Source organism: Arachis ipaensis, chromosome B2 (genome assembly GCF_059453495.1).
Source record: "Arachis ipaensis isolate K30076 ecotype BB chromosome B2, ASM5945349v1, whole genome shotgun sequence".
NCBI lineage: Eukaryota > Viridiplantae > Streptophyta > Magnoliopsida > Fabales > Fabaceae > Arachis > Arachis ipaensis.
This window is the reverse complement of record NC_142437.1, coordinates 48,840,820-48,862,144: the sequence shown is the minus strand read 5'-3', so window position 1 is coordinate 48,862,144 and position 21,325 is coordinate 48,840,820. Positions and strand designations below refer to the sequence as shown.

The 21,325-nt window shown below is 38.4% G+C and overlaps 3 non-coding genes across 3 annotated transcripts; 2 read left to right on the top strand and 1 right to left on the bottom strand.

Annotated features, from left to right (window-relative positions):
* Window positions 1-2,464: 2,464 nt before the first annotated feature.
* On the top strand, window positions 2,465-2,572 carry LOC148573907 (small nucleolar RNA R71). The gene has a single exon (XR_015905683.1). It is a non-coding gene; the product is annotated as a small nucleolar RNA R71 (small nucleolar RNA).
* Window positions 2,573-11,652: 9,080 nt separating this feature from the next.
* Window positions 11,653-11,760, top strand: LOC148573906 (small nucleolar RNA R71). The gene has a single exon (XR_015905682.1). It is a non-coding gene; the product is annotated as a small nucleolar RNA R71 (small nucleolar RNA).
* A 9,176-nt stretch (window positions 11,761-20,936) lies between these two features.
* On the bottom strand, window positions 20,937-21,044 carry LOC148573905 (small nucleolar RNA R71). The gene has a single exon (XR_015906112.1). It is a non-coding gene; the product is annotated as a small nucleolar RNA R71 (small nucleolar RNA).
* Window positions 21,045-21,325: the final 281 nt, after the last annotated feature.

Below are 21,325 nucleotides of genomic sequence, written 5' to 3'. Positions count from 1 at the left end.
GCCATCAATGGTAATGGAAAAACAAAAAGCTTATGCTTTTACCACACCAAACTTAGAATATTGCTCGCCCTCGAGCAATAAACAAAAGAATAGGAGAAGAAGAAGAAGAAATATGGAGGAGATGGATGGGAGGGTGTATTCGGCCATATGGGTGGGATTGGGTGGGAGAGAGATGTTGAATTTTGAAGGTAGTGGGTGTATGGATGTGAGTGGTCAATGGAAAACAGAAGGGATGATCATGAATGGAAAGAGAGATGATGAGGTAGGTGGGGATCCTGTGGGGTCCACAGATCCTGAGATGATCCTGTGGGGTCCACAGATCCTGAGATGATCCTGTGGTGTCAAGGCATTTACATCCCTGCACCAATTTAGGCATGTAAAATGCCCTTGCGCACAACTCTGGGCGTTCAGCGCCAGGTTGGTGGCCATTTTGGGCGTTCAACGCCCATTTGTGTGCCATTTCTGGCGTTGAACGCCAGAACCATGCCTGTTCTGGCGTTCAGCGCCCAGAAGCTGCCCATTTTGGGTGTTCAGCGCCAGAACCATGCTTTGTTCTGGCGCTGAACGCCAGACAGATGCTCCTCCAGGGTGTGATTTTTCTTCTGCTGTTTTTGATTCCGTTTTCAATTTTTTATATTTATTTTGTGACTCCATATGATCATGATCCTAAGAAAACATGAAAAACAAGAATAATAGAGTTAGATAAATAAACATTGGGTTGCCTCCCTACAAGCACTTTTTTAATGTCAATAGCTTGACAGTGGGCTCTCATGGAGCCTCACAGATGTTCAGAGCATTGTTGAGACTCTCCAACACCAAACTTAGAGTTTGGATATGGGAGTTCAACACCAAACTTAGAGTTTGGTTGTGGCCTCCCAACACCAAACTTAGAGTTTGACTGTGGGGGCTTGGGTTGACTCTGCTTTGAGAGAAGCTTTTCATGCTTCCTCTCCATGGTTGTAGAGGGAGATCCTTGAGTTTTAAACACAAGGGAGTCCTCATTCCATTGAAGGACTAGTTCACCTCTGTCAACATCAATCACAGCTCTTGCTGTGGCCAGGAAAGGTCTTCCTAGGATGATGGATTCATCCTTTTCCTTTCCAGTATCCAGGACTATGAAATCAGCAGGGATGTAAAGGCCTTCAACCTTTACTAATACGTCCTCTACTTGTCCATATGCCTGTTTTCTCGAATTGTCTGCCATCTCTAGTGAGATTTTAGCAGCTTGCACCCCATAGATTCCCAGTTTCTCTATTACAGAGAGGGACATGAGGTTTATTCCTGAACCAAGGTCACACAGAGCCTTAAAGATCATGGTGCCTATGGTACAAGGTATTATGAACTTCCCAGGATCCTGTCTCTTCTGAGGCAATGTCAGTTGATCCAGATCACTTAGTTCATTGATGAACAAGGGAGGTTCAACTTCCCAAGTATCAATGCCAAATAATTTGGCATTTAGCTTCATGATTGCACCAAGAAACAGGGCAGTTTGCTCTTCAGTAACATCCTCATTCTCTTCAGAAGAGGAATACTCATCAGAGCTCATGAAGGGCATAAGGAGGTTCAATGGAATCTCTATGGTCTCTAAATGAGCCTCAGAGTCCCTTGGTTCCTCAGAGGGAAGCTCTTTATTGATCACTGGACATCCCAGGAGGTCTTCCTCACTGGGATTCACGTCCTCCACTCCCTCATTGGGTTCGGCCATTTTGCTTATGTCAATGGTCTTGCACTCTCCTTTTGGATTCTCTTCTGTATTGCTTGGGAGAGTACTGTGAGGGATTTCAGTGATCCTTTTACTCAGCTGGCCCACTTGTGCTTCCAAATTTCTAATGGAAGACCTTGTTTCATTCATGAAAGTTACAGTGGCCTTAGACAGATCAGAGACTAAGTTTGCGAAATTAGAAGTGTTTTGTTCAGAGTTCTCTGTCTGTTGCTGAGTGGATGATGGAAAAGGTTTATTATTGTTAAACCTGTTTCTTCCACCATTATTAAAGCCTTGTTGAGGCTTTTGATCCTTCCATGAGAAATTTGGATGATTTCTCCATGATGAGTTATAGGTGTTTCCATAAGGTTCACCTAAGTAATTCACCTCTACTATTGCAGGGTTCTCAGGATCATAAGCTTCTTCTTTATAAGAAGCCTCTTGAGTACTGTTGGATGCAGCTTGCATTCCATGCAGAATCTGAGAGATCATATTGACTTGCTGAGCCAATATTTTATTCTGAGCCAATATGGCATTCAGAGTATCAACTTCAAGAACTCCCTTCTTCATAGGCGTCCCATTACTCACAGGATTCCTTCCAGAAGTGTACATGAACTGGTTATTAGCAACCATGTCAACGAGTTCTTGAGCTTCTGCAGGCGTTTTCTTTAGGTGAATGGATCCACCTGCAGAAGTGTCCAGTGACATTTTTGATAGCTCAGATAAACCATCATAGAATATATCCAGGATGGTCCATTCTGAAAGCATGTCAGAAGGACACTTTTTGGTCAACTGTTTGTATCTTTCCCAAGCTTCATAGAGGGATTCACCTTCTTTCTGTCTGAAGGTTTGAACATCAGCTCTAAGCTTGCTCAGCTTTTGAGGAGGAAAGTACTTGGCTAAGAAAGCCGTGACCAGCTTATCCCAAGAGTTCAGGCTGTCTTTGGGTTGAGAATCCAACCATATTCTAGCTCTGTCTCTTATAGCAAAAGGGAAAAGCATAAGCCTGTAGACTTCAGGATCTACTCCATTAGTCTTAACAGTATCACATATCTGCAAGAATTCAGTTAAGAACTGAAAAGGATCTTCAGATGGAAGTCCATGAAACTTGCAGTTCTGCTGCATTAGAGAAACTAACTGAGGTTTCAGCTCAAAGTTGTTTGCTCCAATGGCAGGAATGGAGATGCTTCTTCCATGTAAATTGGAATTAGGTGCAGTGAAGTCACCAAGCATTCTCCTTGCATTGTTGTTGGGTTCGGCTGCCATCTCCTTTACTTGTTCGAAATTTTCAATCAAGTTGTCTCTGGATTGTTGTAATTTAGCTTCTCTTAATTTTCTCTTCAGAGTCCTTTCAGGTTCTGGATCAGCTTCAACAAGAATGCCTTTTTCTCTGTCCCTGCTCATAAGAAAGAGGAGAGAAAAAGAAAAGAAGAGGAATCCTCTATGTCACAGTAAAGAGGTTCCTTATTGTTAGTAGAAGAAAAGAAGAAGAAATTCGAACACAGATAGAAGAGGGGGTTCGAATTTGGTGATGATGTGAGGAAGAGATGTTAGTAGATGAATAAATAGAATAAGATGGGGGAGGGATAATTTTCGAAAATAATTTTTGAAAAAGAGTTAGTGATTTTCGAAAATAGTTTTTTTGAAAAATGTTAGTAATTTTTCGAAAAAAATTTTTAAAATTAAAAATAAAAATAAGAATAATTAGTTAATTAAAAAGAAATTTTTGAAAAAGAGGGAAGATATTTTCGAAAATTAGAGAGAGAGAGTTAGTTAGGTAGTTTTGAAAAAGTTAAGAAACAAACAAAAAGTTAGTTAGTTAGTTGAAACAAATTTTGAAAAGATAAGAAGTTAGGAAGTTAGAAAAGATATTTTGAAATCAAATTTTGAAAAAGATAAGATAAGAAGATATTTTTGAAAAGATATGATAGAAATTAGTTTTTGAAAAAGATTTGATTTTTAAAATCACAATTAATGACTTGATTCACAAGAAATCACAAGATATGATTCTAGAACTTAAAGTTTGAATCTTTCTTAACAAGTAAGTAACAAACTTTGAAATTTTTTAATCAAAACATTAATTGTTATTGTTATTTTCGAAAATTTGATATAAAAATAAGAAAAAGATTTTTGAAAAATATTTTTGGAATTTTCGAAAATAACCAAAAATTTTGAAAAAGATTTGATTTTTGAAAAAGATTTTGAAAAAGATAAGATTTTCAAATTGAAAATTTGATTTGACTCATAAGAAACAACTTGATTTTAAAAATTTTTGAAAAAGTCAATCCAAATTTTCGAATGATGAGAGAAAAAGGGAAAGATATTTTTTTGATTTTTAAATTTTTATGATGCAAGAGAAAAACACTAAAAAGATGCAATGCATGAAATTTTTAGATCAAAACAATGAATGCATGCAAGAATGCTATGAATGTCAAGATGAACACCAAGAACACTTTGAATGCCAAGATGAACATCATAGACACAATTTTGAAAAACTTTTAATGCAAAGAAAACATGCAGGACACCAAACTTAGAATTCTTTGATGCTTAGACACTAAGAATTCAAGAATGCATATGAAAAACAATAAAAGACACAAAACAAAAAATCATCAAGATCAAACAAGAAGACTTACCAAGAACAACTTGAAGATCATGAAGAACACTATGAATGCATGAGAATTTTCGAAAAATACAAGATGCACATGCAATTGACACCAAACTTATAATATGACTCAAGACTCAAACAAGAAACAAAAAAATATTTTTTTTTATTTTTATGATTTTCTAATTTTTTTGTCTTTTTTTTTTCGAAAATTATATGAAAAAGGAAAATAAGGATTCCAAAGATTTTTAATATGAATTCCAGGAATCTTGCATTCTTAGTCTAAAGCTTCAGTCCAGGAATTAGACATGGCTTACTAGCCAGCCAAGCTTTCAATGAAAGCTCCAGTCCAAAACACTAGACATGGCCAATGGCCAGCCAAGCTTTAGCATGTAACACCAGAGTATATTGCTCTTGATAACAAATTGCTGCTCATCATTTATCAAGTATGTAACTTACCTCTGATGGTTTGGAAGCCTCAGTCCAAAAGAATTTAGACATGGCTTTACAGCCAGCCAGGCTTCACATGCTTCATGAAACACTAGAATTCATTCTTAAAAATCTTGAATAAAATTTTTGAAAACATTTTTATTTTTTTCGAAAACAGATGAGAGATTTTTGAAAATATTTTTGAAAGATTTTTGAAAACAAAACGAAAAGAAAATTACCTAATCTGAGCAACAAGATGAACCGTCAGTTGTCCAAACTCGAACAATCCCCGGCAACGGCGCCAAAAACTTGGTGCTGTTGCCGGATCAACTTGGCGTTGTAGTTGCACGTAATTGCTATTAGAACAATCCCCGGCAATGGTGCCAAAAACTTGGTGCACGAAATTGTGATGTCCAGGCTCAAACAATCCCTGGCAACGTGAGCAACTTGGTACGCGCAATCGTGATTACGCTTTGATTATGTAGAATTCATGGCTCTTTCTTTCCCTGGCAATGGCGCCAAGAGCATGGTGCCAATACCATGGTTCACAACTTCGATACAACTAACCAGCAAGTGCACTGAGTCGTCCAAGTAATACCTTACGTGAGTAAGGGTCGAATCCCACGGAGATTGTTGGTATGAAGCAAGCTATGGTCACCTTGTAAATCTCAGTCAGGCAGATATAAAGTGATAATGGTGTTTTCGAATATTATATAATAAAATAGGGATAGAGATACTTATGTAAATCATTGGTAGGAATTTCAGATAAGCGAATGGAGATGCTTTTCGTTCCTCTGAACCTCTGCTTTCCTGCTATCTTCATCCAATTAGTCTTACTCCTTTCCATGGCTGACTTTATGTGATACATCACCACTGTCAATGGCTATTTTCGGTTATCTCTCGGGAAAAAGATCCAATGCCCTGTCACGGCACGGCTAATCGTCTGGAGGCATCACCCTTGTCAATGGCTTCATCTTATCCTCTCAGTGAATAATATGCTCACGCACCCTGTCACGGCACGGCTATTCATCTGTCGGTTCTCGATCATGCTGGAATAGGATTTACTATCCTTTTGCGTCTGTCACTAACGCCCTGCAATCGCGAGTTTGGAGCTCGTCACAGTCATTCATTCATTGAATCCTACTCGGAATACCACAGACAAGGTTTAGACTTTCCGGATTCTCTTGAATGCCGCCATCATTCTAGCTTACGCCACGAAGATTCTGGTTAGGAGATCTAACAGATATTCATTCTAGCTTATTTCATGTAGAACAGAAGTGTTTGTCAGGAACGCGTTCATAAGGGAGAAGGATGATGAGCGTCACACATAATCATCACCTTCATCACGTTCTTGGGTGCGAATGGATATCTTAGAAGCGAAATAAGATGAATTGAATAGAAAACAGTAGTACTTTGCATTGATCTTTGAGGAACAGCAGAGCTCCACACCTTAATCTATGGAGTGTAGAAACTCTACCGTTGAAAATACATAAGTGAGAGGTCCAGGCATGGCCGAGATGGCCAGCCCCCTAAAACGTGATCTAAGATAGCATACAACTGATCAAAGATGCCTAATACAATAGTAAAAGGTCCTATTTATAATAAACTAGCTACTAGGGTTTACATGAGTAAGTAATTGATGCATAAATCCACTTCCTGGGCCCACTTGGTGTGTGTTTGGGCTGAGCCTGAGTGTTGCACGTGTAGAGGTCCTTCTTGGAGTTGAACGCCAGTTTTTGTGCCAGTTTGGGCGTTCAACTCTGGTTTTGGCTCCTTTTCTGGCGCTGGACGCCAGGTTTGGGTAGAAGGCTGGCGTTGAACGCCAGTTTACGTCATCTATTATTGGCCAAAGTATGGACTATTATATATTGCTGGAAAGCCCTGGATGTCTACTTTCCAAAGCAATTGGAAGCGAGCCATTTCGAATTCTGTAGCTCCAGAAAATCCTCTTTGAGTGCAGGGAGGTCAGAATCCAACAGCATCAGCAGTCCTTCTTCAACCTCTGAATCTGATTTTTGCTCAAGTCCCTCAATTTCAGCCAGAAAATACCTGAAATCACAGAAAAACACACAAACTCATAGTAAAGTCCAGAAATGTGAATTTTACATAAAAACTAATGAAAACATCCCTAAAATTAACTAGATCCTACTAAAAACATACTAAAAACAATGTCAAAAAGCGTATAAATTATCCGCTCATCACAACACCAAACTTAAATTATTGCTTGTCCCCAAGCAACTGAAAATAAAATAGGATAAAAAGAAGAGAATATACTATAAATTCCAAACTATCAATGAAACATAGCTTCAATCATATGAGCGGGACTTATAGCTTTTTGCCTCTTGAATAGTTTTGGCATCTCACTTTATCCATTGAGGTTCAGAATGATTGGCATCTATAGGAACTTCAGATTTCGAATAGTGTTATTGACTCTCCTAGTTCAGTATGATGATTCTTGAACACAGCTTCTTTATGAGTCTTGGCCGTGGCCCTAAGCACTTTGTTTTCCAGTATTACCACCGGATACATAAATGCCACACAGACACATAATTGGGTGAACCTTTTCAGATTGTGACTCAGCTTTGCTAAAGTCCCCAATTAGAGGTGTCCAGGGTTCTTAAGCACACTCTTTTTTTTGCTTTGGACCTTGACTTTAACCGCTCAGTCTCAAGTTTTCACTTGACACCTACACGCCACAAGCACATGGTTAGGGACAGCTTGGTTTAGCCGCTTAGACCAGGATTTTATTCCTTTAGGCCCTCCTATCCACTGATGCTCAAAGCCTTGGGATCCTTTTTATTTGCCCTTGCCTTTTGGTTTTAAGGGTTATTGGCTTTTTCTGCTTGCTTTTTCTTTTTCTTTCTATTTTTTTTCGCTTTTTTTTTTTTCTGCAAGCTTTGTTCTTTGCTGCTTTTTCTTGCTTCAAGAATCATTTTTATGATTTTTCAGATTATCAAATAACATGTCTCCTAGTCATCATTCTTTCAAGAGCCAACATATTTAACATTCTTAAATAACAACTTCAAAAGACATATGCACTGTTCAAGCATACATTCAGAAAACAAGAAGCATTGTCACCACATCAATATAATTAAGCTAAGTTCAAGGATAAATTCGAAACTCATGTACTTCTTGTTCTTTTGAATTAAAACATTCTTCATTTAAGAGAGGTGATAGATTCATAGGACATTCATAACTTTAAGACATACTTACTACTACTAATGATCATGTAATGAAGACACAAACACAGATAAGTACATGACATAGAAAACGAAAAAATAGAAGAAGTAAGAGCAAGGAATGAATCCACCTTAGTGATGGTGGCGTTTCCTTCTTGAGGAACCAATGATGTCCTTGAGCTCTTCTATGTCTCTTCCTTGTCTTTGTTGCTCCTCCCTCATTGCTTTTTGATCTTCTCATATTTCATGAAGCATGATGGAGTGCTCTTGATGTTCCACCCTTAGTTGTCCCATATTGGAACTCAATTCTCCTAGGGAGGTGTTGATTTGCTCCCAATAGTTTTGTGGAGGAAAGTGCATTTGAGGCATCTCCGGGATCTCATGGTGATGAGCTTCGTGCGCCTCTTGAGCTCCATGATTGGGCTCTCTTGCTTGCTCCATCTTTTTCTTAGTGATGGGCTTGTCCTCTTTAATGAGGACATCTCCCTCTATGAATGCTCCAGCTGAGTAACATAGATAGCAAATGAGGTGAGGGAAGGCTAACCTTGCCATAGTGGAGGACTTGTCAGCCACCTTGTAGAGTTCTTGAGGTATAATCTCATGAACTTCCACCTCTTCTCCAATCATGATGCTATGGATCATGATGGCCCGGTCTATAGTAACGTCAGACCGGTTGCTAGTGGGAATGATTGAGCATTGAGTGAACTCCAACCATCCTCTAGCTACAGGCTTGAGGTCCAATCTTCTTAGTTGAACCGGCTTGCCTTTGGAGTCAACCTTCCATTGAGCTCCTTCTACAGATATGTCCATAAGGACTTGGTCCAACCTTTGATCAAAGTTGACTCTCCTTGTGTAGGGGCGTGCGTTCTCTTCCATGTTTGGCAAGTTGAACGCCAACCTCACATTTTCCGGACTAAAATCTAAGTATTTCCCCCGAACCATTGTAACATAGTTCTTTGGATTCGGGTTCCTACTTTGATCATGGTTCTTGGTGATCCATGCATTAGCATAGAACTCTTGAACCATTAGGATGCCGACTTGTTGGATGGGATTTGTTAGAACTTCCCAACCTCTTCTTTGAATTTCATGTCGGATCTCTGGATACTCATTTCTTTTGAGTTTGAAAGGGACCTCAGGGTTCACCTTCTTCTTGGCCACAACATCATAGAAGTGGTCTTGATGGGCTTTGGAGATGAACCTTTCCATCTCGCATGACTCGGATGTGGAAGCTTTTGTCTTCCCTTTCCCCTTTCTAGAGGATTCCCCGGTCTTAGGTGCCATCAATGGTAATGGAAAAACAAAAAGCTTATGCTTTTACCACACCAAACTTAGAATATTGCTCGCCCTCGAGCAATAAACAAAAGAATAGGAGAAGAAGAAGAAGAAATATGGAGGAGATGGATGGGAGGGTGTATTCGGCCATATGGGTGGGATTGGGTGGGAGAGAGATGTTGAATTTTGAAGGTAGTGGGTGTATGGATGTGAGTGGTCAATGGAAAACAGAAGGGATGATCATGAATGGAAAGAGAGATGATGAGGTAGGTGGGGATCCTGTGGGGTCCACAGATCCTGAGATGATCCTGTGGGGTCCACAGATCCTGAGATGATCCTGTGGTGTCAAGGCATTTACATCCCTGCACCAATTTAGGCATGTAAAATGCCCTTGCGCACAACTCTGGGCGTTCAGCGCCAGGTTGGTGGCCATTTTGGGCGTTCAACGCCCATTTGTGTGCCATTTCTGGCGTTGAACGCCAGAACCATGCCTGTTCTGGCGTTTAGCGCCCAGAAGCTGCCCATTTTGGGTGTTCAGCGCCAGAACCATGCTTTGTTCTGGCGCTGAACGCCAGACAGATGCTCCTCCAGGGTGTGATTTTTCTTCTGCTGTTTTTGATTCCGTTTTCAATTTTTTATATTTATTTTGTGACTCCATATGATCATGATCCTAAGAAAACATGAAAAACAAGAATAATAGAGTTAGATAAATAAACATTGGGTTGCCTCCCTACAAGCACTTTTTTAATGTCAATAGCTTGACAGTGGGCTCTCATGGAGCCTCACAGATGTTCAGAGCATTGTTGAGACTCTCCAACACCAAACTTAGAGTTTGGATATGGGAGTTCAACACCAAACTTAGAGTTTGGTTGTGGCCTCCCAACACCAAACTTAGAGTTTGACTGTGGGGGCTTGGGTTGACTCTGCTTTGAGAGAAGCTTTTCATGCTTCCTCTCCATGGTTGTAGAGGGAGATCCTTGAGTTTTAAACACAAGGGAGTCCTCATTCCATTGAAGGACTAGTTCACCTCTGTCAACATCAATCACAGCTCTTGCTGTGGCCAGGAAAGGTCTTCCTAGGATGATGGATTCATCCTTTTCCTTTCCAGTATCCAGGACTATGAAATCAGCGGGGATGTAAAGGCCTTCAACCTTTACTAATACGTCCTCTACTTGTCCATATGCCTGTTTTCTCGAATTGTCTGCCATCTCTAGTGAGATTTTAGCAGCTTGCACCCCATAGATTCCCAGTTTCTCTATTACAGAGAGGGACATGAGGTTTATTCCTGAACCAAGGTCACACAGAGCCTTAAAGATCATGGTGCCTATGGTACAAGGTATTATGAACTTCCCAGGATCCTGTCTCTTCTGAGGCAATGTCAGTTGATCCAGATCACTTAGTTCATTGATGAACAAGGGAGGTTCAACTTCCCAAGTATCAATGCCAAATAATTTGGCATTTAGCTTCATGATTGCACCAAGAAACAGGGCAGTTTGCTCTTCAGTAACATCCTCATTCTCTTCAGAAGAGGAATACTCATCAGAGCTCATGAAGGGCATAAGGAGGTTCAATGGAATCTCTATGGTCTCTAAATGAGCCTCAGAGTCCCTTGGTTCCTCAGAGGGAAGCTCTTTATTGATCACTGGACATCCCAGGAGGTCTTCCTCACTGGGATTCACATCCTCCACTCCCTCATTGGGTTCGGCCATTTTGCTTATGTCAATGGTCTTGCACTCTCCTTTTGGATTCTCTTCTGTATTGCTTGGGAGAGTACTGTGAGGGATTTCAGTGATCCTTTTACTCAGCTGGCCCACTTGTGCTTCCAAATTTCTAATGGAAGACCTTGTTTCATTCATGAAAGTTACAGTGGCCTTAGACAGATCAGAGACTAAGTTTGCCAAATTAGAAGTGTTTTGTTCAGAGTTCTCTGTCTGTTGCTGAGTGGATGATGGAAAAGGTTTATTATTGTTAAACCTGTTTCTTCCACCATTATTAAAGCCTTGTTGAGGCTTTTGATCCTTCCATGAGAAATTTGGATGATTTCTCCATGATGAGTTATAGGTGTTTCCATAAGGTTCACCTAAGTAATTCACCTCTACTATTGCAGGGTTCTCAGGATCATAAGCTTCTTCTTTATAAGAAGCCTCTTGAGTACTGTTGGATGCAGCTTGCATTCCATGCAGAATCTGAGAGATCATATTGACTTGCTGAGCCAATATTTTATTCTGAGCCAATATGGCATTCAGAGTATCAACTTCAAGAACTCCCTTCTTCATAGGCGTCCCATTACTCACAGGATTCCTTCCAGAAGTGTACATGAGCTGGTTATTAGCAACCATGTCAACGAGTTCTTGAGCTTCTGCAGGCGTTTTCTTTAGGTGAATGGATCCACCTGCAGAAGTGTCCAGTGACATTTTTGATAGCTCAGATAAACCATCATAGAATATATCCAGGATGGTCCATTCTGAAAGCATGTCAGAAGGACACTTTTTGGTCAACTGTTTGTATCTTTCCCAAGCTTCATAGAGGGATTCACCTTCTTTCTGTCTGAAGGTTTGAACATCAGCTCTAAGCTTGCTCAGCTTTTGAGGAGGAAAGTACTTGGCTAAGAAAGCCGTGACCAGCTTATCCCAAGAGTTCAGGCTGTCTTTGGGTTGAGAATCCAACCATATTCTAGCTCTGTCTCTTATAGCAAAAGGGAAAAGCATAAGCCTGTAGACTTCAGGATCTACTCCATTAGTCTTAACAGTATCACATATCTGCAAGAATTCAGTTAAGAACTGAAAAGGATCTTCAGATGGAAGTCCATGAAACTTGCAGTTCTGCTGCATTAGAGAAACTAACTGAGGTTTCAGCTCAAAGTTGTTTGCTCCAATGGCAGGAATGGAGATGCTTCTTCCATGTAAATTGGAATTAGGTGCAGTGAAGTCACCAAGCATTCTCCTTGCATTGTTGTTGGGTTCGGCTGCCATCTCCTTTACTTGTTCGAAATTTTCAATCAAGTTGTCTCTGGATTGTTGTAATTTAGCTTCTCTTAATTTTCTCTTCAGAGTCCTTTCAGGTTCTGGATCAGCTTCAACAAGAATGCCTTTTTCTCTGTCCCTGCTCATAAGAAAGAGGAGAGAAAAAGAAAAGAAGAGGAATCCTCTATGTCACAGTAAAGAGGTTCCTTATTGTTAGTAGAAGAAAAGAAGAAGAAATTCGAACACAGATAGAAGAGGGGGTTCGAATTTGGTGATGATGTGAGGAAGAGATGTTAGTAGATGAATAAATAGAATAAGATGGGGGAGGGATAATTTTCGAAAATAATTTTTGAAAAAGAGTTAGTGATTTTCGAAAATAGTTTTTTTGAAAAATGTTAGTAATTTTTCGAAAAAAATTTTTAAAATTAAAAATAAAAATAAGAATAATTAGTTAATTAAAAAGAAATTTTTGAAAAAGAGGGAAGATATTTTCGAAAATTAGAGAGAGAGAGTTAGTTAGGTAGTTTTGAAAAAGTTAAGAAACAAACAAAAAGTTAGTTAGTTAGTTGAAACAAATTTTGAAAAGATAAGAAGTTAGGAAGTTAGAAAAGATATTTTGAAATCAAATTTTGAAAAAGATAAGATAAGAAGATATTTTTGAAAAGATATGATAGAAATTAGTTTTTGAAAAAGATTTGATTTTTAAAATCACAATTAATGACTTGATTCACAAGAAATCACAAGATATGATTCTAGAACTTAAAGTTTGAATCTTTCTTAACAAGTAAGTAACAAACTTTGAAATTTTTTAATCAAAACATTAATTGTTATTGTTATTTTCGAAAATTTGATATAAAAATAAGAAAAAGATTTTTGAAAAATATTTTTGGAATTTTCGAAAATAACCAAAAATTTTGAAAAAGATTTGATTTTTGAAAAAGATTTTGAAAAAGATAAGATTTTCAAATTGAAAATTTGATTTGACTCATAAGAAACAACTTGATTTTAAAAATTTTTGAAAAAGTCAATCCAAATTTTCGAATGATGAGAGAAAAAGGGAAAGATATTTTTTTGATTTTTAAATTTTTATGATGCAAGAGAAAAACACTAAAAAGATGCAATGCATGAAATTTTTAGATCAAAACAATGAATGCATGCAAGAATGCTATGAATGTCAAGATGAACACCAAGAACACTTTGAATGCCAAGATGAACATCATAGACACAATTTTGAAAAACTTTTAATGCAAAGAAAACATGCAGGACACCAAACTTAGAATTCTTTGATGCTTAGACACTAAGAATTCAAGAATGCATATGAAAAACAATAAAAGACACAAAACAAAAAATCATCAAGATCAAACAAGAAGACTTACCAAGAACAACTTGAAGATCATGAAGAACACTATGAATGCATGAGAATTTTCGAAAAATACAAGATGCACATGCAATTGACACCAAACTTATAATATGACTCAAGACTCAAACAAGAAACAAAAAAATATTTTTTTTTATTTTTATGATTTTCTAATTTTTTTGTCTTTTTTTTTTCGAAAATTATATGAAAAAGGAAAATAAGGATTCCAAAGATTTTTAATATGAATTCCAGGAATCTTGCATTCTTAGTCTAAAGCTTCAGTCCAGGAATTAGACATGGCTTACTAGCCAGCCAAGCTTTCAATGAAAGCTCCAGTCCAAAACACTAGACATGGCCAATGGCCAGCCAAGCTTTAGCATGTAACACCAGAGTATATTGCTCTTGATAACAAATTGCTGCTCATCATTTATCAAGTATGTAACTTACCTCTGATGGTTTGGAAGCCTCAGTCCAAAAGAATTTAGACATGGCTTTACAGCCAGCCAGGCTTCACATGCTTCATGAAACACTAGAATTCATTCTTAAAAATCTTGAATAAAATTTTTGAAAACATTTTTATTTTTTTCGAAAACAGATGAGAGATTTTTGAAAATATTTTTGAAAGATTTTTGAAAACAAAACGAAAAGAAAATTACCTAATCTGAGCAACAAGATGAACCGTCAGTTGTCCAAACTCGAACAATCCCCGGCAACGGTGCCAAAAACTTGGTGCTGTTGCCGGATCAACTTGGCGCTGTAGTTGCACGTAATTGCTATTAGAACAATCCCCGGCAACGGTGCCAAAAACTTGGTGCACGAAATTGTGATGTCCAGGCTCAAACAATCCCTGGCAACGTGAGCAACTTGGTACGCGCAATCGTGATTACGCTTTGATTATGTAGAATAAATGGCTCTTTCTTTCCCTGGCAATGGCGCCAAGAGCATGGTGCCAATACCATGGTTCACAACTTCGATACAACTAACCAGCAAGTGCACTGGGTCGTCCAAGTAATACCTTACGTGAGTAAGGGTCGAATCCCACGGAGATTGTTGGTATGAAGCAAGCTATGGTCACCTTGTAAATCTCAGTCAGGCAGATATAAAGTGATAATGGTGTTTTCGAATATTATATAATAAAATAGGGATAGAGATACTTATGTAAATCATTGGTAGGAATTTCAGATAAGCGAATGGAGATGCTTTTCGTTCCTCTGAACCTCTGCTTTCCTGCTATCTTCATCCAATTAGTCTTACTCCTTTCCATGGCTGACTTTATGTGATACATCACCACTGTCAATGGCTATTTTCGGTCATCTCTCGGGAAAAAGATCCAATGCCCTGTCACGGCACGGCTAATCGTCTGGAGGCATCACCCTTGTCAATGGCTTCATCTTATCCTCTCAGTGAATAATATGCTCACGCACCCTGTCACGGCACGACTATTCATCTGTCGGTTCTCGATCATGCTGGAATAGGATTTACTATCCTTTTGCGTCTGTCACTAACGCCCTGCAATCGCGAGTTTGGAGCTCGTCACAGTCATCCATTCATTGAATCCTACTTGGAATACCACAGACAAGGTTTAGACTTTCCGGATTCTCTTGAATGCCGCCATCATTCTAGCTTACGCCACGAAGATTCTGGTTAGGAGATCTAAGAGATATTCATTCTAGCTTATTTCATGTAGAACAGAAGTGTTTGTCAGGCACGCGTTCATAAGGGAGAAGGATGATGAGCGTCACACATAATCATCACCTTCATCACGTTCTTGGGTGCGAATGGATATCTTAGAAGTGAAATAAGATGAATTGAATAGAAAACAGTAGTACTTTGCATTGATCTTTGAGGAACAGCAGAGCTCCACACCTTAATCTATGGAGTGTAGAAACTCTACCGTTGAAAATACATAAGTGAGAGGTCCAGGCATGGTCGAGATGGCCAGCCCCCTAAAACGTGATCTAAGATAGCATACAACTGATCAAAGATGCCTAATACAATAGTAAAAGGTCCTATTTATAATAAACTAGCTACTAGGGTTTACATGAGTAAGTAATTGATGCATAAATCCACTTCCTGGGCCCACTTGGTGTGTGTTTGGGCTGAGCCTGAGTGTTGCACGTGTAGAGTTCCTTCTTGGAGTTGAACGCCAGTTTTTGTGCCAGTTTGGGCGTTCAACTCTGGTTTTGGCTCCTTTTCTGGCGCTGGACGCCAGGTTTGGGTAGAAGGCTGGCGTTGAACGCCATTTTACGTCGTCTATTCTTAGCCAAAGTATGGACTATTATATATTGCTGGAAAGCCCTGGATGTCTACTTTTTAACCCAATTTGAAGCGCGCCATTTCGAGTTCTATAGCTCCAGAAAAGCCACTTTGAGTGCAGGGAGGTCAGAATCCAACAGCATCAGCAGTCCTTCTTCAACCTCTGAATCTGATTTTTGCTCAAGTCCCTCAATTTCAGCCAGAAAATACCTGAAATCACAGAAAAACACACAAACTCATAGTAAAGTCCAGAAATGTGAATTTTACATAAAAACTAATGAAAACATCCCTAAAAGTAACTAGATCCTACTAAAAACATACTAAAAACAATGTCAAAAAGCGTATAAATTATCCGCTCATCAGATGCCCTCAAAAGGAATGAGTATCTGGAGATCCGACATGAGATTCGAAAAAGAGGTTGGGAAGTTCTCACCAACCCCATTAAACAAGTCGGAATCTTAATGGTTCAAGAGTTCTATGCTAATGCATGGGTCACCAAAAACCATGATCAAAGTGTGAATCCGAACCCAAAGAATTGGCTTACAATGGTTCGGGAGAATTACTTAGATTTCAGTCCGGAAAATGTAAGGTTGGCATTCAACTTGCCAATGATGCAAGGAGATGCATGCCCCTACACTAGAAGGTCAATTTTGATCAAAGGTTGGACCAAGTCGTCATGGACATATGTGTGGAAGGAGCTCAGTGGAAAAGAGACTCAAGAGGCAAGCCGGTTCAACTAAGAAGGCTTGACCTCAAACTCATGACTAGAGGATGGTTGGAATTCATCCAACGCTCCATCATTCCTACTAGCAATCGATCTGAAGTGACTATAGATCGGGCTATCATGATCCATAGCATCATGATTGGAGAAGAAGTAGAAGTTCATGAGGTCATATCTCTAGAACTCTACAAAGTAGCTGACAAAACCTCCACTTTGGAAGGTTAGTGATGAGCGGATAATTTATACGCTTTTTGGCATTGTTTTTAGTATGTTTTTAGTAGGATCTAGTTACTTTTAGGGATGTTTTCATTAGTTTTTATGTTAAATTCACATTTCTGGACTTTACTATGAGTTTTTGTGTTATTCTGTGATTTCAGGTATTTTCTGGCTGAAATTGAGGGACTTGAGCAGAAATCAGATTCAGAGGTTGAAGAAGGACTGCTGATGCTGTTGGATTCTAACCTCCCGACACTCAAAGTGGATTTTCTGGAGCTACAGAACTCGAAATGGCGCGCTTCCAACTGCGTTGGAAAGTAGACATCCAGGGCTTTCCAGCAATATATAATAGTCCATACTTTGGTCAAGAATAGACGATGTAAACTGGCGTTCAACGCCAGCTTTCTACCCAAATCTGGCGTCCAGCGCCAGAAAAGGAGCCAAAACCAGAGTTGAACGCCCAAACTGGCACAAAAGCTGGCGTTCAACTCCAAGAAGGACCTCTACACATGCAAAACTCAAGCTCAGCCCAAGCACACACCAAGTGGGCCCCGGAAGTGGATTTATGCATCAATTACTTACTTCTGTAAACCCTAGTAGCTAGTTTATTATAAATAGGACCTTTTACTATTGTATTAGACATCTTTGATGAGTTGTATGCTATCTTAGATCACGTTTGAGGGCTGGCCTCTCGGCCATGCCTAGACCTTCACTTATGTATTTTCAAACGGTAGAGTTTCTACACTCCATAGATTAAGGTGTGGAGCTCTGCTGTTCCTAAAAGATTAATGCAAAGTACTACTGTTTTCTATTCAATTCATCTTATTTCGCTTCTAAGATATTCATTCGCACTTCAACCTGAATGTGATGAACGTGACAATCATCATCATTCCCTATGAACGCGTGCCTGACAACCACTTCCGTTCTACATTAGATTGAATGAGTATCTCTTAGATCTCTTAATCAGAATCTTCGTGGTGTAAGCTAGAATGATGGCGGCATTCAAGAGAATTCGGAAAGTCTAAACCTTGTCTGGGTGTTAGTGACAGACGCAAAAGGATAGTAAATCCTATTCCAGCATGATCGAGAACCGACAGATGAATAGCCGTGCCGTGACAGGGTACGTTGACCATTTTCACTGAGAGGATAAGATGAAGCCATTGACAAGGGTGATGCCTCCAGATGATTAGCCGTGCCGTGACAGGGCATTTGGATCATTTTCCCGAGAGAAGATCGAAAGTAGCCTTTGACAATGGTGATGTATCACATAAAGCCAGCCATGGAAAGGAGTAAGACTGATTGGATGAAGACAGCAGGAAAGCAGAGGTTCAGAGGAACGAAAGCATCTCCATTCGCTTATCTGAAATTCTCACCAATGATTTACATAAGTATTTCTATCCCTATTTTATTATATTATTTTTGAAAACTCCATAACCATTTGATATCCGCCTGACTGAGATTTACAAGGTGACCATAGCTTGCTTCATACCAACAATCTCTGTGGGATTCGACCCTTACTCACGTAAGGTATTACTTGGACGACCCAGTGCACTTGCTGGTTAGTTGTGCGAAGTTGTGAACCATGGTATTGGCATCATGTTTTTGGCGCCATTACCAGGGAAAGAAAGAGCGATGAATTTCACATAATCAAAGTGTAATCACAATTTCTGCGCACCAAGTTTTTGGCGCTGTTGCCGGGGATTGTTCGAGTTTTCGGCAAGCTTTTGGTCCGGTAGCATCAGTGCCAAGTTTGATCCGGCCACAGCACCAAGTTTTTGGCGCCGTTGCCGGGGATTGTTCGAGTTTGGACAACTGACGGTTCATCTTGTTGCTCAGATTAGGTAATTTTTCTTTTTGTTTTCTTTTCAAAAATTTTTCAAAAATATTTCAAAATTTTCTCATCTGTTTTCGAAAAAAAATAAAAATGTTTTCAAAAAAAAATATATTTTATTCAAAATTTTTAAGAATGAATTCTAGTGTTTCATGAAGCATGTGAAGCCTGGCTGGCTGTAAAGCCATGTCTAAATTCGTTTGGACTGAGGCTTCCAACCATCAGCTGTTATACGACTATAGGGTATGTCAAGCATGTCATGTCTGAATTACATGCTGAAGCTTGGTTGGCCATTGGCCATGTCTAGTGTTTTGGATCGGAGCTTTCATTGAAAGCTTGGCTGGCTAGTGAGCCATGTCTAATTCCTGGACTGGAGCTCTAAATTAAGAATGCAAGATTCCTGGAATTCATATTAAAAATTTTGGAATCCTTATTTTTCTTTCTTTCTAAATAATTTTCGAAAAAATATAAAATAAAAATCCAAAAAAATTAGAAAATCATAAAAATCAAAAAAATATTTTGTGTTTCTTGTTTGAGTCTTGAGTCATGTTATAAGTTTGGTGTCAATTGCATGTGCATCTTGCATTTTTCGAAAATTCTCATGCATTCATAGTGTTCTTCATGATCTTCAAGTTGTTCTTGGTAAGTCTTCTTAGTTGATCTTTGCATTTGCATGTTTTGTGTCTTTTCTTGTTTTTCATATGCATTCTTGAATTCTAAGTGTCTAAGCATTAAAGAATTCTAAGTTTGGTGTCTTGCATGTTTTCCTTGCATTAAAAATTTTTCAAAAATATGTTCTTGGTGTTCATCATGATCTTCATAGTGTTCTTGGTGTTCATCTTGACATTCATAGCATTCTTGCATGCATCACATGTTTTGATCTAAAATTCTCATGCATTGCATCATTTTTCTTGTTTTTCTCTCTCATAAAAAAATTTCAAAAATCAAAAAAATATCTTTCCCTTTTTTGTCTCTTAAAATTTCGAAAATTAGATTTGACTTTTTCAAAAATTTTTTAAAATCTAGTTGTTTTTATGAGTCAAATCAAATTTTCAATTTAAAAATCTCATCTTTTTCAAAATCTTTTTCAAAAATCAAATCTTTTTCAAATTTCTTAGTTATTTTCGAAAATTCCAAAAATATTTTTCAAAAATCTTTTTCTTAATTTTTATATCAAATTTTCGAAAATAACATCACCAATTAATGTTTTGATTCAAAAATTTCAAGTTTGTTACTTGCTTGTTAAGAAAGGTTCAAACTTTATGTTCTAGAATCATATCTTGTGATTTCTTGTGAATCAAGTCATTAATTGTGATTTTAAAAATCAAATCTTTCTCAAAATTAATTTCAATCATATCTTTTCAAAAATATCTTCTTATCTTATCTTTTTCAAAAATTGATTTCAAAATATCTTCTCTAACTTCCTAACTTCTTATCTTTTCAAAATTTGTTTCAACTAACTAACTAACTTTTTGTTTGTTTCTTATCTTTTTCAAAACTACCTAAATAACTCTCTCTCTCTAATTTTCGAAAATATCTCCCCCTTTTTCAAAATTTCTTTTTAATTAACTAATTATTTCAATTTTTAAATCTTAAGTTTCGAAAATTACTAACATTTTTCAAAAACTAATGTCAAAAATCACTAAGTCTTTTTCAAAAATTATTTTCGAAAATTCCTTCTCTCTTATCTCCTTCTATTTATTTATTTATCTACTAACATCTCTTCCTCACACCACCAAAAATCCGAACCCTCTCTCTCTCTCTGAGTTCAGATTTTCTTCTTCTTTTCTTCTACTAACACAAGGACCTCTATACTGTGGTATAAAGGATCTATATTATTATTATTATTTTTTCTGTGCCCTCTTCTTTGTGATATGAGCAGGAGCAAGGACAAGAATATTCTTGTTGAAGCAGATCCAGAACCTGAAAGGACTCTGAAGAGGAAACTAAGAGAAGCTAAATTACAACTATCCAGCAAGCACATGTCAGAAATTTTCGAACAGGAAGAGGAGATGGCAGCCGAAAATAATAATAATGCAAGGAGAATGCTTGGTAACTTTACTGCACCTAATTCCAATTTACATGGAAGAAGCATCTCTATTCCTGCCATTGGAGCAAACAACTTTGAGCTGAAACCTCAATTAGTTTCTCTAATACAGCAGGACTGCAAGTTTCATGGACTTCCATCTGAAGATCCTTTTCAGTTCTTAACTAAATTCTTGCAGATATGTGATACTGTTAAGATTAATGGAGTAGATCCTGAAGTCTACAGGCTCATGCTTTTCCATTTTGCTGTAAGAGACAGAGCTAGAATCTGGTTGGACTCTCAACCCAGAGACAGCCTGAACTCTTGGGATAAGCTGGTCACGACTTTCTTAGCCAAGTTCTTTCCTCCTCAAAAGCTGAGCAAGCTTAGAGTGGATGTTCAGACCTTCAGACAGAAGGAAGGTGAATCCCTCTATGAAGCTTGGGAAAGATACAAACAGTTGACCAAAAAGTGTCCTTCTGACATGCTTTCAGAATGGACCATCCTGGATATATTCTATGATGGTCTGTCTGAGTTATCTAAGATGTCATTGGATACCTCTGCAGGTGGATCCATTCACCTAAAGAAAACGCCTGCAGAAGCTCAGGAACTCATTGACATGGTTGCAAATAACCAGTTCATGTACACTTCTGAAAGGAATCCTGTGAATAATGGGACGCCTATGAAGAAGGGAGTTCTTGAAATTGATACTCTTAATGCCATATTGGCTCAGAATAAAATATTGACTCAGCAAGTCAATATGATTTCTTA